This window comes from Megalops cyprinoides, chromosome 11 (genome assembly GCF_013368585.1).
Source record: "Megalops cyprinoides isolate fMegCyp1 chromosome 11, fMegCyp1.pri, whole genome shotgun sequence".
Lineage (NCBI taxonomy): Eukaryota > Metazoa > Chordata > Actinopteri > Elopiformes > Megalopidae > Megalops > Megalops cyprinoides.
In genome coordinates, this window is record NC_050593.1 from 10469308 (window position 1) to 10483988 (window position 14681).

Below are 14681 nucleotides of genomic sequence, written 5' to 3' on the forward strand. Positions count from 1 at the left end.
CTCTTGGAGCGATAGACATCAGCCCTATCATAATCTGCAGTTTGAGAGATTTAAAACATTCTAACTAAAGTTAATCAGTTTACGGTTTAGGTGAAGTGTGCCTGCATGGTCTGGCTTAATGTGGGAGTGAGTTACAGTGTGGAAGTGGGAAGTTTCTGGAATGTTTGAATGAGGCCAAGTGCTGAGGATTCAGGCTGTTCTCTCTTCCTTTATCCACATTTCAGTGATACCAAATTTAACCATGACTGTGGCCCTCAGTCTCACGGTGCTGCATGTTGCCTGATGCTGCACTCTACCATGTTAATTGTAATACAGCTTCTCCCGCCACTCTCAGGTAAATACAGTCCCCTCCCAAAGACTTTACATAGAAGCATTGATGGAAAACTCTGTCTAACTCAACCTTCATATTCTCACAAGTGGTGAAAGAGTGAGGAGGCTTCATCAGCCCTTTAATGGGTGGAGCGCCTGTGCTGTCAATGGCTGACTTGTTTGAACCAATCAGAGGACTGTTTTCCACAGCATAATTCTGATTGGTTAAAACAGCTAACCCATTTTGGGTTGGTGGGTTGGTGAAGCCTTACTGTCTTGTCACTACCATTTGCCTTCTCTCTATGTTAATAGCGACTATAGAACTGATCTATGGGAATAACTCACAGAGCATTTATTACATATTTATTCAGGATGCTTGAAAACCTCTTCATAAGCAGGCAACGGTTGTGATTTTTCTGTTTTTTGAATCATAGTTTTGCACTGTAGATTCATTGAGTGGGTCTCTCCACAAAAAGGCTGATTGATGAACCTTAAGGAAATTTTGTGGACATATCTGAATTCAGTAGTTCTTCCTAAAATTGAGAACATGGTTTATATCAAATTTTAAATATAACATTTTCTTAAACAACCTATGTATAACATTGTATATAACAGTAAGCTATTTATCTACTGAGATTCAGATGAGGATTAAATAAAACTTTTCCTGTCTTCATGTTTGTCTGTGTGGTGTGTTACTCACTTTGTTTCAGTCATATTTGCAAGTTTGTGATGAATGTAGAATAAATCCAGCCCCTGATTGTGCAGGTTGGGCAGGGGAGTCTAGGTGTGGTTCCAGTGCAGCAGAGTGGGTCTGTCCGTGCTGTCACTCTGGCAGTTCTTTTGGACCTGCGGCCCTGACCACATGTGGCCGGAGAACCAAGACTCAGATGAGCAAAGGATAGCTCTGCCTGCTCCTCCCTTAGAGGAGATTCGGATTCAGATCCAGATCCAGATCAAAGACACATCTCATTATTTATCTCTGTATCTAGTCAGTGCTGCTTACACAAGCTATATGCTACTCATTTTCCAGCTTTGTTGCTGGATATTAAAATAAGGTTGAGTGCCTTGGCACAACAGCATTACTCTACAAATTTTTTATCCCTTGCCAAGTAACCACTACAGCACCTGGCTGACCACATGCAGCAGTGAGTACTGACTGAGACTCTGAACACAGAAATGTCCAGACACACCTCCAAGTCACCCACATGGGTGGAGGGGACATTAGAGTGGATGCATGAATGTGCAGCATTAAATGACTGCAGAAGTGTTGCATTTTATACAACATCTAATTTTCTGTAAGTAAGAACTGTAAGAACTGTGATCGGCATGTGCACCAGCAGTGTTATCAGGCAGGGTGAGGTGTTGGCTCACCTCTTTCATCCATAAAAAGCCATGGTTCATATGTCTCCTTCACATGTAAGGAGCCAAAACGGCACTCTTTCATGCATATCTGTTTAAAACTTGGCAATATAATGTCATTTTCCAGAGGCCTAAAATGGACCCAGGGTGAGTTTCCATCTCTTGAGTTGAATATACCACAGGATTCAAAAGAGGAAATCAGCTGTACGAATTAGTCTGCAACTACAAATTCCTCTGTGTGTGTGTGTGTGTGTTCCTAAATATGTCTAAGAATACTTATTTTTGATGCTTTTTCATCCTCTGATACACTCAACAGCAGCTGCTCACACTGTAAGTCTCACAGCTGGACACATGCTGATGGGCACATACCCACTCACATCACTGAGGGGCTCTACATGTGCCTCACTAGCCATTAGAGGGCGCTGCAGTAAAGACATGAGGGAAAATGTCAACATTCCCACCCCTACCCCCGGCAGTTTGCTGTGCTTCTGTAGGCTCCTGGTCATTGACGGCTGATGACACAGTTGGCATCAAACCTGGCCTATGGGGCCCTGTCTACATTTGAAAACAGCCACTTTAGCCTCCACAGTATTTATCTCATAGTATAGCTTCTTCCGGAAAATTCCATCTTGTGATGCATGAAATTTCGATGTTACTTGGCAGCACCCATACTTAAATCCCGCTAGGCAGTCACCTCAAAACAGCCAAGAAATGCTAACTGAATCAGTGGTATTTGGAAAGAATAAAGATGTGACCACTGCTTCCCTCTGTAAGCACAGCAGTGAAGACTGTGTATGGAGGAACACAGTGGAGAGATGTTTCCTTGTTTGCTTTATCCATGAGATGTTTTGCAGAGTTTTAACACTGCTGTTTACACATCGGCGTGATAAGTTGGGACACTGCTGTTGACGTGTGAGAGTGTTTTTTTTTTTTTGCACAGCTCCTTGTGTAGTCTGATGTAAATGAAAACTGAATCACATTATAAGGAAGGTTTACTCAAGTTAAGTTTGTTCACAGTTGCTCAGGACAAAGGGGTGTCTGTTTCAAAGTACAGTTCTTAACCCTTTAGTGCCATGTAGGTTTTGTATAGGGCTCTTTATAGGGGTGGTTTTTGTGGTCCCGAGGGGTGGTATTTTGGTTCTGTAGTAAGGCAGTGTTTTATGTTAGTACAGGTGTTACTGTAGTTCTATAATGGGTATTACTGTAGCCCTGTAGGGGTGGTATTATACCTCTAAAGTGAAGTATTACTGTAGTTCAGGTATAAACTGGTTTCAGCATCTCTCAGAAATAGTGGTTGTCCTTCCTCTGATCCCATCACCACCTGAGTCAGAGCTTACATTTACTGACACAGATGCTACTGGACACACTGCCACCACATTGCCCTTGGAACCCATACAAAAATAAATATATTGGAATATAATGAGAAATATGTTTTTCAGCCCAGGACTATTTTGAAAATACATTTAAAATACATCAATGAGAAGCAGAAATCCATTGCAATCACCCAAACTGCAATTATTTACATGTTTAATGAGCACAAAATAATAATAATTAATAGTAATATATTCTCAGAATAATATTCTCAATATATTATATTTGTATGAAAAGGGCATGCAACTTGTGTCACATAGATCACTCAGAGTCCACTTAGGAGGGATTCATTTTGGAGATGGGCAGCTGGTCACAACAGATGTTTTGTATGATTACATATACTTAGTCATTGAATTCAAATAAAATTATGAGGTCTGTGTAATTATTAGATTTCAGTGGTTGAGCCCAACAGAAAAGATCAGAGGAGACAAGTGTGTATTTAAAGCTCTTAGACTCTCCATGGTAACTGGATTTTGGTTTTTATTGAATAACATAATTTAACCTCAATGGTATTTTCCCTTCTGAGGATTAATTCTTGGAACCACCATTTTCTGGGTGTGGTATTCCCTCAAACTATGTATGATAATTGATTTAAAGCAGCCAGCAGCACAAACAGTACAAATCTGCCATACACAGTTGTGAATAAATAGTTTTTCTGTAGGTAATGTAATCTGTAATCTAAAACCAACCTTCTGGTAAATACTATACCTCAACAAAACCTTCACAAATTTTTCATATTTCCATAGGTAGAATAATGCAGAAAAATATAGTTTACACTGAATCTGTAGGTCATGTTGGTCACTGTATATTACTTAATTTCAGTTTAAATAATTGGAAGGTCACTGTACTGTTCAGATTAGCCATTAAATTACTACATGGCCTCTGCAACTACACTCTATATGCTTATATTTAGCATACAGTTATAGAAATAACTTCAATTAAAAACAAAATGTTACAAAATGGTCATTGTTTCCATCCTAGGACTGTATAGTTTCTGTAAAACACAAACTCAAGCAAAAACAGAAAAAACAAGAAAGATAAAAATGTATTGCATTACAATCTTACAGACAGTCAGTTTAGCCTCAGGGATATATACTACTTGACATTACGGTACTTTTTTATTTCATAATGTGATTAACAGATTACATCTGACATGGCACCACTTGATAAATGCTTTGCTGTGGATTGCCTGGAGGTCCATACATTTTGCTTATACCAAATAGTGCAAAAAAGGTAAAAGCCCCTTCAGAGAGGACCCACAAACAGGGCAATCACCCAAGATTAAGCGCTGATACTCACAAAGGATTAGGAAACAGAAGCCTGTGAATCCAAACTGGCAGTTTGAAGTTGGCCTCTGTCTGCACTGTTCCTCGGGGTACTGTGGTGTCCTTAGGTGTTCTGCAGTGTTCCACTGTGTGGAGTCAGAGACTCCTGGATTTTAAAGCACTAAGCTTGACACTGCGATAAGTTCTCTCTCGATATCAGTGAAAATATGGGCTAAATAACTTGTTCTTGCCATTATGTTCTCATGTTCAGGTACTGTGAAATAGAACAATATCACAATTGCATTATTTGTATTTAGCCAATGATCTTATCCAGAGCAACTTATATTGATTACAGTTTTTTTTACAACGTTATCTATTTATAGAGCTGGATGTTTCCTAAGTCAGTTGTGGATTAAGTACCTTGCCCAATGGAAACAGCAGCAATGCTCCAGTGGGGAATCATACTGGCAACCTTTCAGTCACAAGTCCTGGTCCTTACCCCCTATGTTATACTGCTGCCACATTACAGTAATCTTTTATTCATAAAATTGCACAAGTACTCTGTAAGTATAATGTAGGTACATGTGTAATTATAGTAAGAGATGAGGGGTTTCCATGCAATATGTACCGCACAAGAAGAAGTACTTTTACAATAATAATAATAATAATAATAATATCTCACCCTATCCTTTTAAATTTGAAACGTTTCAGTTTTGAACTCCAAGCTGAAGGCAAGCCTGTTTCCTTCCACAGATGCAGGATGTTAAATCATAAGAATGTCTCTGTGTCTTTCTTTTCAAAAGAAGAGGGAAATTGAGAAATAGAGGACTGTATAGCAGTGAGTCAAGGCTGGAATGAAAAGTGAATGCATGCTGAGTGGTGATGCATGCATCTAATGAAAAAAGAGAATTCAGAGAGAACAAGGATCTCTTTTCCTTCTGGCTGAATGGGAGCTGAATTGGGTCACTGAAGACATATGAGGTTATAAACAGAGTGTTACCCTGCTGAAACAGTTACGGTTCCAGCTGGCCCGGTAGCACTGTGCCATGTAAAACACAAAGCTGAAAGAGTGACTTAAACTTCACCAAGCATCACATTGTTTGTAAGGTTTATTAAATGTACAAGAAGATGATAATGAGACCAGATTATAGTCATGGTGTTAACAAAACTAAGAGACTCAGTCAGTGAAAGGTCCTGTTCTGTGAGCAGGTTGAATCTAACACCCCAAAACACTGCAAAGACGAGGAGTCTGCCACAATGGAATGTGATTGGCTTTGCTCTGTTGGGGATAGGGTGGGTTATGTCAACCACGGTCCCTCATTTGCTCCACTCATTAGCACTCATTAGGGACTCATTGGGTGCCCATGAGTTGGTCACTTGGCATTGGTGAGAGCTGTGCCTGTCCTCTGCTCTTCACTCTCCTGTGGTTCGCTGTGGGCGGTGTGCTGCGAAAAGCAGTCACTGGCTGCATGCCGGTGTAATGGAGGACTGCATTCATCACACTTCAGCGTTCCTGCAGGAATGCAACGTGAATGTACAAAAGGCAATACCAAAACTTAGGGGGAGAGCATAAAAACAATTCATAATTTGTGTTTTTTTGTTTTTGTCAGTTTCTATCTGTAGATTTGGGATCGAAAACTACTTTTTCATTATTTCATAATTAATGGTGCTAATGGGCCAAACATTTTCCATTTTGTTGTTTATTGGAAATCAGTGCTGGATTTATCTTTTTTTCCCTTGAGATGACTTGGCAGGTTTGATTGAATCCAGGGATGAAGCTGGCTTTCTGCGCACTGTCCTGCTATCATGCTTGCATAGTTGGTCTCACACCAGCACAGCAGGGCAGAAGTTCATTGTAGAATATGCTGTAACACTGCCTAGTTTCTCTTCCCAAAATTGACCATCCCTCACCACACGCTGTTTAATTGTTGTCATCGCACAAACAAAATGTTAAAGGCCACGTTGCCAAAATGCGTTCCAGGATTTCAAAGCCATAAGTGAATGCAAAATCCCAGGAATGTTGTGGTAGTGTTTTGTCCGAACAGCTCTGCCAAGACTTTCTTGTAAACAAGGATTCTGGAAAACCAGTTCATGGCTGTGAGTCTCTTATGAAACCTTCTACATTTATGAGAGCTAACTGGTCTGATTTTTGCTTGTATGCTAGTTGTCATTGGGTTTTAGGGAACCAATGAGAAAATCTCTTTTTAATTTCTTATTAGGGAATCTAATTTGAGGGATTTGTTTTCTTCTGTTGTTGTAGAATTTCTGTTATTTTGCTGTGTATTTTTTAGCTGTTATAACACACTGTTAAGAAGGCACTTTAAGAAGAACTTTACCACAATTCATTCATGTATATTCATTGAATGATAGCGATACAAAATGTGGAGGTTTTCAGTGACTGCAAGTGTTTTTAATTATAAGAATGGATCAGCAAAAATGTCAACCTATGATATTTTTATAGGCAATATGTCCACTGTATTGTTTGTCTGTGAATACTACATCTGGAAATTGGATGGCAATTAGCTGTACAAGTGCTCATGACTTGAGGTAATCATAATCATAATCTTAACAATTGGAGAGGATGAGTACTGAATATTATCTCTGATTGTATGTCTCATTGTGCTTTGATAAGCACTTGGATATAGTACTAAAGACATGGCAGGGGACCGGTGGGCATGTAGGATCAAAGAAGATTATAATCATACTTTGAGATAAATATATAATATATTAAAAAATCATTTGTCACATTGGCATTCACGTTAGTATGCCTTGGTTGATATAGTGTTACCAAACAATGCCAATTCATACAAAAATCCAATATCCCTTCAACAGCATACAATGTGTTTGCACTCAAAATATTATTGAAAAATATCCATTTCTCCAGTGCTTGATTAAAGTGAGAATGAGAGTTCTAGAACTCCAGTAAAAACACTTACAAAGAAAACTAAATATTGAAAAAAAAATCGAACACTTGTTTTATATGAGGTTAAGGTTTTCTCAGATTTAATGTATCTCCTCCAAATAATTTCTTTGTTTTACAGTTTTAATTCTCATATTGTGAGTCTTTATGCAATTTGTGTAACCCTTCATACCTAAAAAAGGGAACCATGTCCCTCTCTTTCAAAACAGTCACTTCATGACTGGAGTGAAAAATGAATGAGTGCCCTTATTAATTTGGAAATGGATTTTGTGGTTAGGAAATCAGGCATTTAGAAGAAACCTTTGCTTAAAAACAAATCACCCTGAAAGTGAAGAGGCCACACTCCTGCACATGGTCCATGGGCCAAAGGAGACCAGGCTCACTCATATGGGCTAGCTATGGATGTTCTGCTTTTATTAAATGCCTCTATATGTGTGGTCATAACAAGACAGCAAATAAGAACTCTTAGACTCAACAGTGAGAAACAGAATTTTCAGTGTTAAACACACTGAATAGAATATCTGTTCAGGACCACCTCCTCTCCACAAAAAACAAGGAAGAATCACTTGGACACAATTAACCAGCAGCAAACACACAGCCCAGAATCCATGTGCTACTGCAGCAAATGCAACAAAAGGCAGTTAAATGTAGGCCAAAGGAAAGCAAGGAGTGTGAAAAAGGAGAGAGAAGAATCTTGACATTCAAAGTAGATGGAACATAAAATGAAACAAAATATACAGCTACCTCATCAACATTTTAAACCTGCAGACAGTTATACTACCATGTCAGTGAGCAATGAGGTACTGTTTAAGGTACTCTCTTGCTGGTAGTAAATAGTAGACTTGCTGAAGTTGTGATTGGCACATGTCTGGTCCAATGAGCTCGTGAGTACTGTTTTGAAATACTCAAAATACATTCTACAGAATTCAGTGGATGTTTTGGTTGTAATTCCAAAAGCCTAACCCTGCAACCCTTCACATCACAAAAGTTAAGAGCACCTTACATACTGAGTAGTGCAATAGGAGAGGGAGATTCCTGGAGAGGCTGCTACATATTTCTTAAAATATGGGCTCTCAACCAGAACTAACTGAGTTTAGTGTTTCTGTGGAGGAATGTGCCTGAGTTCAGCTCTAGTGTGTACACTGTGGATATGAATTATGGAAACAATTGCAGACCTCCACCTCTAAAGCTCAGAATCTCACTGAAGTAGGTTGTAGCTCGAGGTGTTTATTATCATGACACAAATTTATCCTAGCTTGGAGCCGTCTGACACATTAACCACAGAAACGAGCTCAAACATGGCTCCAACGACAGACTCTGCCTTACTGTGTTCCCAGGCCCCTGTGCTGTCTTTACTGCCACATGTCGGCAACTTTATTTAACTTGCCATCCGCTGGTCTAGCCTAAAGGAGGTCACTCTGGTGATTTTGTAGGTGTGACATCTGTTCACTAATACTTTTGTAAAAACATGGCTATTTGTCCAATAGTCAGGGAGTTCTGTAGTCCTAAGAGTTCATGCCAGTCCAGCCATAGTAGAACCTATATCAGAGTACAGCACATTATGGTCTACATGTCACATAGTTGATGTGCATGGTATTTACATAATCATATCAAAATACCCCCAAAAGGTTATATGAGACCCTAATTTTGACTCTGGTGTCTCCACAGAGATATATTTTCCATTTAATTTTTCCATTTTGTTTTTGAATAAAACATTGTACTCATCAGACAATACATTGTGCTGAAATGGGTGAGCACTGGCTGAAGTATTTGAAGGTGAATACAACAAAAAGTGCAGAACTGTTAAACTGGTAGACACTGAAGAGTTTATGACAATAAAATCCCTCAATAAAGAAAACCAGAGAGGTACCTACTAAGCTTAACAAAGCCACATTTTCTGATGTACAATCCTGTTATATGTGTAAAGACATGTCCTTCCACCTGACATGGAGTCTGTTCTTCTCTGTGCAAACCCAACTTGACAACAAACTAACCGGGCTGAAAGAGTCTCTGAGAGTCATTGACTATAGGCATGTTTCCACTGACCCACCTTAGCTGTAGGTAAACTCTACCTCATTACATTTACATAGCAAACAGACCTCCTCTGAACCCACATATGACAGTAGGTTGGCCTGGTGCCAAGATGAGTCAAGCAGAAGTATCAAAACCACTTAAAACACAGCTCCTTTCAGTGCAGAGCAGCTCCTCCAGCAGCAGATAGAAAAGCAATAGTTTGTCTATTAATTAATTTATTGGGCAACCTACATAAACATGTCAGGCAAAAACATAATGTGTTCAGGGTAAGCATGAGGTAGCATCTTGGATGCTAATTCAAGATGAGGAGCATGATTTTAAGATTCATGCCCATTTAGTATGATATGTATGGATAGGTAGGAATGACTGCAGAGACTAGATGGCAAAATTTTAAAAGGAAGGCAAATGACACAATTAAGCATAAAAAACAGAAATGGTAAAAAATGTATTATAATGGACCGGTGTATTGGGTTGTGGAGCACTGTGCAGTGTAGTGAGGACACTGGAGAACTGCTATGCTGCAATGCAAAGACACTTCCAGGAGCAGCAGCAGCAGCAGCCAAAGGTGCTCAGTCATCAAAATAAAAGTTATTGACCCCTGGAAACTGTTTGCTACAATATTGAGAGGTGATGAAAAAGGGACAGATATATAAGAAATCTTTACCAGCTGCAATCTGTTCATTCACAGCACTTTGAGCTTGTTGAGACTAACATTCAGAACACCCGTGACTGACGTTTCATAAGAGACAGTACTGCAGAACTGGAAAATATTGTCTCAGAACATAAATGCTATGATTCTTCTGATCTAAAGGGGGTTTGTGTTCTATTTTGCCTGACATTCAGCCATTATTGGATTATCTGCTATGACACCAACCCAAACCAGTTTGCACCCGTTGGCATGTGCAAAACGAACAGCAAGCATGTCAAGTCCCCCATATAAAGCTCCCTGCAAAAAGCCGCGAATTCTAATTGATGACACATGAGTTAAGGCTAAAGACAGACAAAAGGGACGTAATTTATCTCAGTCACTCTGGAACAGGCTCATCTGTGTTACCTGCATTAGGTCTGGGGCACAAAGCCAGGGCATAACCACTCAGCTCAACATCCTGTGTCTCACTGGCCTGTGAGAGGCCTCATTGTTGCTGTCACAGCTTGATCTAGACATTAATTGACTAACACAGCAGTCAGAGCATTTACAACTTAACTTCTTTTGTGTGCATCGCCAGAGGGGAGACTGGGCATAGCCTAGCGATGCTGCTAAACATATTTCCCATCAATTGGCTCATTATGCCTCTCGCAGTCCACCGCTGTAAATCACTCTTCATCTCAAGAGCAAAAATATACTTTGTCTGGCGACACTTGTGTGTTTCAGAGCAGCGCCCATGAACTGCATCACAGGCTTCAGTTCTTTGTGTTGGTGTGAAAAATGGAGGCATCTTGAAAGTGAGTGCATTACAGATCACATGCCTTGATCTTCTTCATTACAACTTACATATATGTTAGATTTGGGGTTCCATTACATTACATTTATTCATTTGGCAGATACTTTTATTCAAAGTGAATTACAAGTAAGGGAGAGTACAACACAAGCTAAAACTGTACAGAGTCACAACATCTGAAGTGCTGCATGACCAAGTTTCAATAGTTGGCCAGACAAAGTACAAGCTGGGTTCCATCAAAGAATTGATTAAGAGCTAAGTGTAAAAGTAAAGAGAGTGCTCTTGGATTGGGATTAGAGAATTACAATTAGTCCACCTTTTAGAAATATCTAACCAGCTCTGAACAATGTTAACCTTCATCTACTATCTCAATTTATTTACAGTTTGTGCTATGGTAAAATACAAGTACTGCATTTTGTCATCTCACAGCAATGTTAAACACAAATGGAAATGGGAAATACATGACAAACCAACAAAATTTTACTTTGTTGAAAAAAATAGTGCACAATTACTTTATCAGTTCATAGGTTTAATGAGTGTGTAAACAGGAACATTGGTGGAAAAACACAGAGCAGATCAGTGAACATAACACACCCAGGTACTTCACCAATGGACTGATTCTTACAGCTTAAGTCCTGACACAGCAATATCTGTTTCTCTGAGGGTGGAGGCAGGACACAGTGTCTTTCAAACCTGTAAGACAAAAAATGGATGTTCTGTTCCAGAGCAGAGACAATGGAAAAGCTGTTCAGACATCTATCCACATGGTCCTGAAAGAACACTACTGATTTACAAGTTTCAGGATCACAGCAGACCCCTTCGTTAGGTTGGGATTTTACTAATGATGTGTCAGAAAGGCCAGGGGTGATGGTTTGATGGGGATGTATGGGGGGGGGGGTATCCTTGTCTCCTGTTTAGACTCCTGTCACCGGCAGTTGAGAATAAAGTCAAATTAGTCTTTAATAGACCATGACACCATTCAGAGGCCAGTGGATGAGGGGCTAAATAAGGGCAGCAGAATAGCAATGGGAAGGGGGGCGGTTGCTGTGCAGCCATAACTCAGCAGGACAGCTACTGATCAAAGGTCCACATTTCTGAGCAAAGCTGGACTTTTAAACTCAACAAGTCACACAGGAACAAAAGGCCCATATTATTCTGCTAGCCCGGGGCACTTTTCTAATATCAGACACAGTTTTAACAGCTACGATCTTTGTAGAATGATGTTAAAGGCAAACTTGAGGTGAGAGGAATCCATTGGTCACAACAAAGCAGGACAAGTAAAGGAACCACCAAGGACGTTAAAATAAGCAAAGATCGATATAAAAAAATAGAGTGTAGTTCCAAACACATGGTTTCTATGATGCCGCTTACATATGTGGCCATGGTAGATGTCTGCCCCACTGACCCGGCTGGAGTGTGTGTGTAATTGAATATTTTATTTGTGTGCTCCATTCTTCCTTGGATTGTTTATTCAGTCTTACAGTCTATGCAAGCAGAGTCAGGAAGGGCAGTTGAAAATACAAGTGCATTCCAGCTGAGTGCCAGCAGCTGTCTTCTACAGGAAGTGAAGAGGGTCCCTCAGGTTTTCCACTTCCAGAATTTATGCATCTTCAATTTATAGCAAGTGCTTTCATGGACTCACAGCACTATTTAACCTCCACCATTTCACCCAATCTATTGCGCTAATCCTCATACTCTTATTGCATTAGCTCTGCTGTGGAGCCCTGAACTGACTCTTGTTCTATACATTAGGATGTTTGTGTCTTGGTATGTCCATATTTTTAAAACCAAACGCATGCATGCACTTCATACAAACTACTGCGAAGAGTACCATTATATTAATATGAAAAATGTGAAAGCGAAGTTGCATTTCACTTTATTTCACCCAGTAAGATATCAACATTTCTCCTTAAATGTGAATACAACATTAACATGGGTAGCTGGATACATTTGTAAAATTAATAAATTTGAGCCAAAACTGTAAATGCATAATTTCAGTATACATATTTCAGTAAGTCCAATATCACTTGTAACTGAATCTGAAAAGCTGAGAAGGAGATACTGGTGATACACAAAGGATATGAATGCTTTTACTCATATGCAGGCCAGCAGACAGACAGACAGAGAGACAGAAAGACTGGCTGACTGCAAAGTGCCCATGTGATCCTCCCAGTGGACACAAGTAATTTTATTCAGTCTGAAGCTCCTTGCTTATTCTCAATAACAATGGGAAATTTTAATGGAACCCAAAGTGAATACCAAACAAATTCAGGAAACATCCTGAATAATCAAACATTATAAACATGCCAGAATAGAGACCATACTATTGTAATCCAAGTCAATTGATGCTGAATGTTAGTTTGTTTTGACTGTTACCCACGTTGGAATGGATGGATTGATTGCAGAAGTTTTTTCCAGGAGTACAAAGAGACAAAGAGAGTGAGAACAGCACGCAAATCTTAATGATCCAATAACTGGGTGCATGTGGTGTGTGTGCCTTAACGAGCCCAGTACAATTGGAGAGACTCTTTCCCTCTTGTAGATCTTATTTTCCAATGACTGTCTGACTGTCAACAAAAGGTCATAAACTACTGTGCAGGAAGCAAAGCAATATCTCTTAATCCAGGTGTAATCTTTCAAATTTTATGGCATGTTTGAGCAGTCTAGAACACAGGTTCCAAAACGTGAGAGTGATTTACTAGTCAGTGGTCAGAAGTACTGCAGGCAGCAGTCCTGCATGAAGCCCAGTAAGATATCATCTGGGTCTAAGTCTGCAGGTCTAACAACCGTAATCAAGAATATGAACCCCACATGGAGATGCCAAGATGGAGAGATAAAGAAAAATATATCGAATCCTGCTGTAATAAAAATTTTAATGGTTTACTCATAGGATAATTAAGGAAGAGGAATAACATTAAATTAAATCAGTCAGTTTTATTACAAAATGAAACAACAATATCTGTAACGGTTGATCTTGGGAACAGTGATTAGCTGCAAAACCGTGGAGACAGCTTGTGCATGGCCAGAATTCTGCTGTGGAATGGTATCTCTTGGGACCATGTTTTTATGTAGATTTTGCAGAACATGTTGTTCTTAAACCATTGAGCTATTTATAACTCAAGAAGTATTCCCTTATTAGATTTAGTATAAAGTAAATATCTAAAGCTCAAACACCAGCCCAATGATCATCACACAGAGAATAAAAACAAGCACTACAAAGAAGCTTATCTCAACAGAGTGCACTGAGTGTAATGTCAGCTGAGACAGTTGACCATGCAGTCTACATAATTATTTTCACATTTGTTTGGAAACAGTCAGGATCTGATACATATAACAGTTAATGTTAAAAATACAGCTTACCTTCACCTGCAAAATGTACAGGTTCAATCAACCTCATCCCTGTGTACCTGCCTAGATTACTCTTTCAACCACACCTAATGCTCATGTAGGATATAATGGAGAAGGAAGAGGGGTGTGGCAGAAAAATGGAGGGAGAACAAAGAGAAATGATTGCTGCAGCTGTGAGCTGAAAGGATCAAAATTAGGAAAATTTTTATTTTAAAGCCCAGTTATGTCGTTAGTCAAGTAAGGGTTTATTTTTAATGGATTCCTGATGATAACTTGATTTTCTACATCTTGGTTCTGGACTGCCACTGGACTGCCCACTATGGCCTAAGGACATTTCAGTCAAAGATATTCTTTTTGTTTGTTTCTGGACATTCCTTTTTCATTGTGTTTTGTTGCTGGTTTTTGAACATTGATTTGCTGTATGTATTACTTTTCTTGTTTTCTTGTTTTCATAATCATGTTTTGGGATTTTTCCTCATAGACTGAGGAATTAAGAACTTGCTTTGAGGGAGGGATCATATTTTTCATTGAGGTGCATGGCTCCATGGATAAGTTTATTTGGTATGTGTATGCTTATTATCTGGTGAATACAAACATCTGTGGTCATTGCATGATATTCATTCCCTCATAAGATAT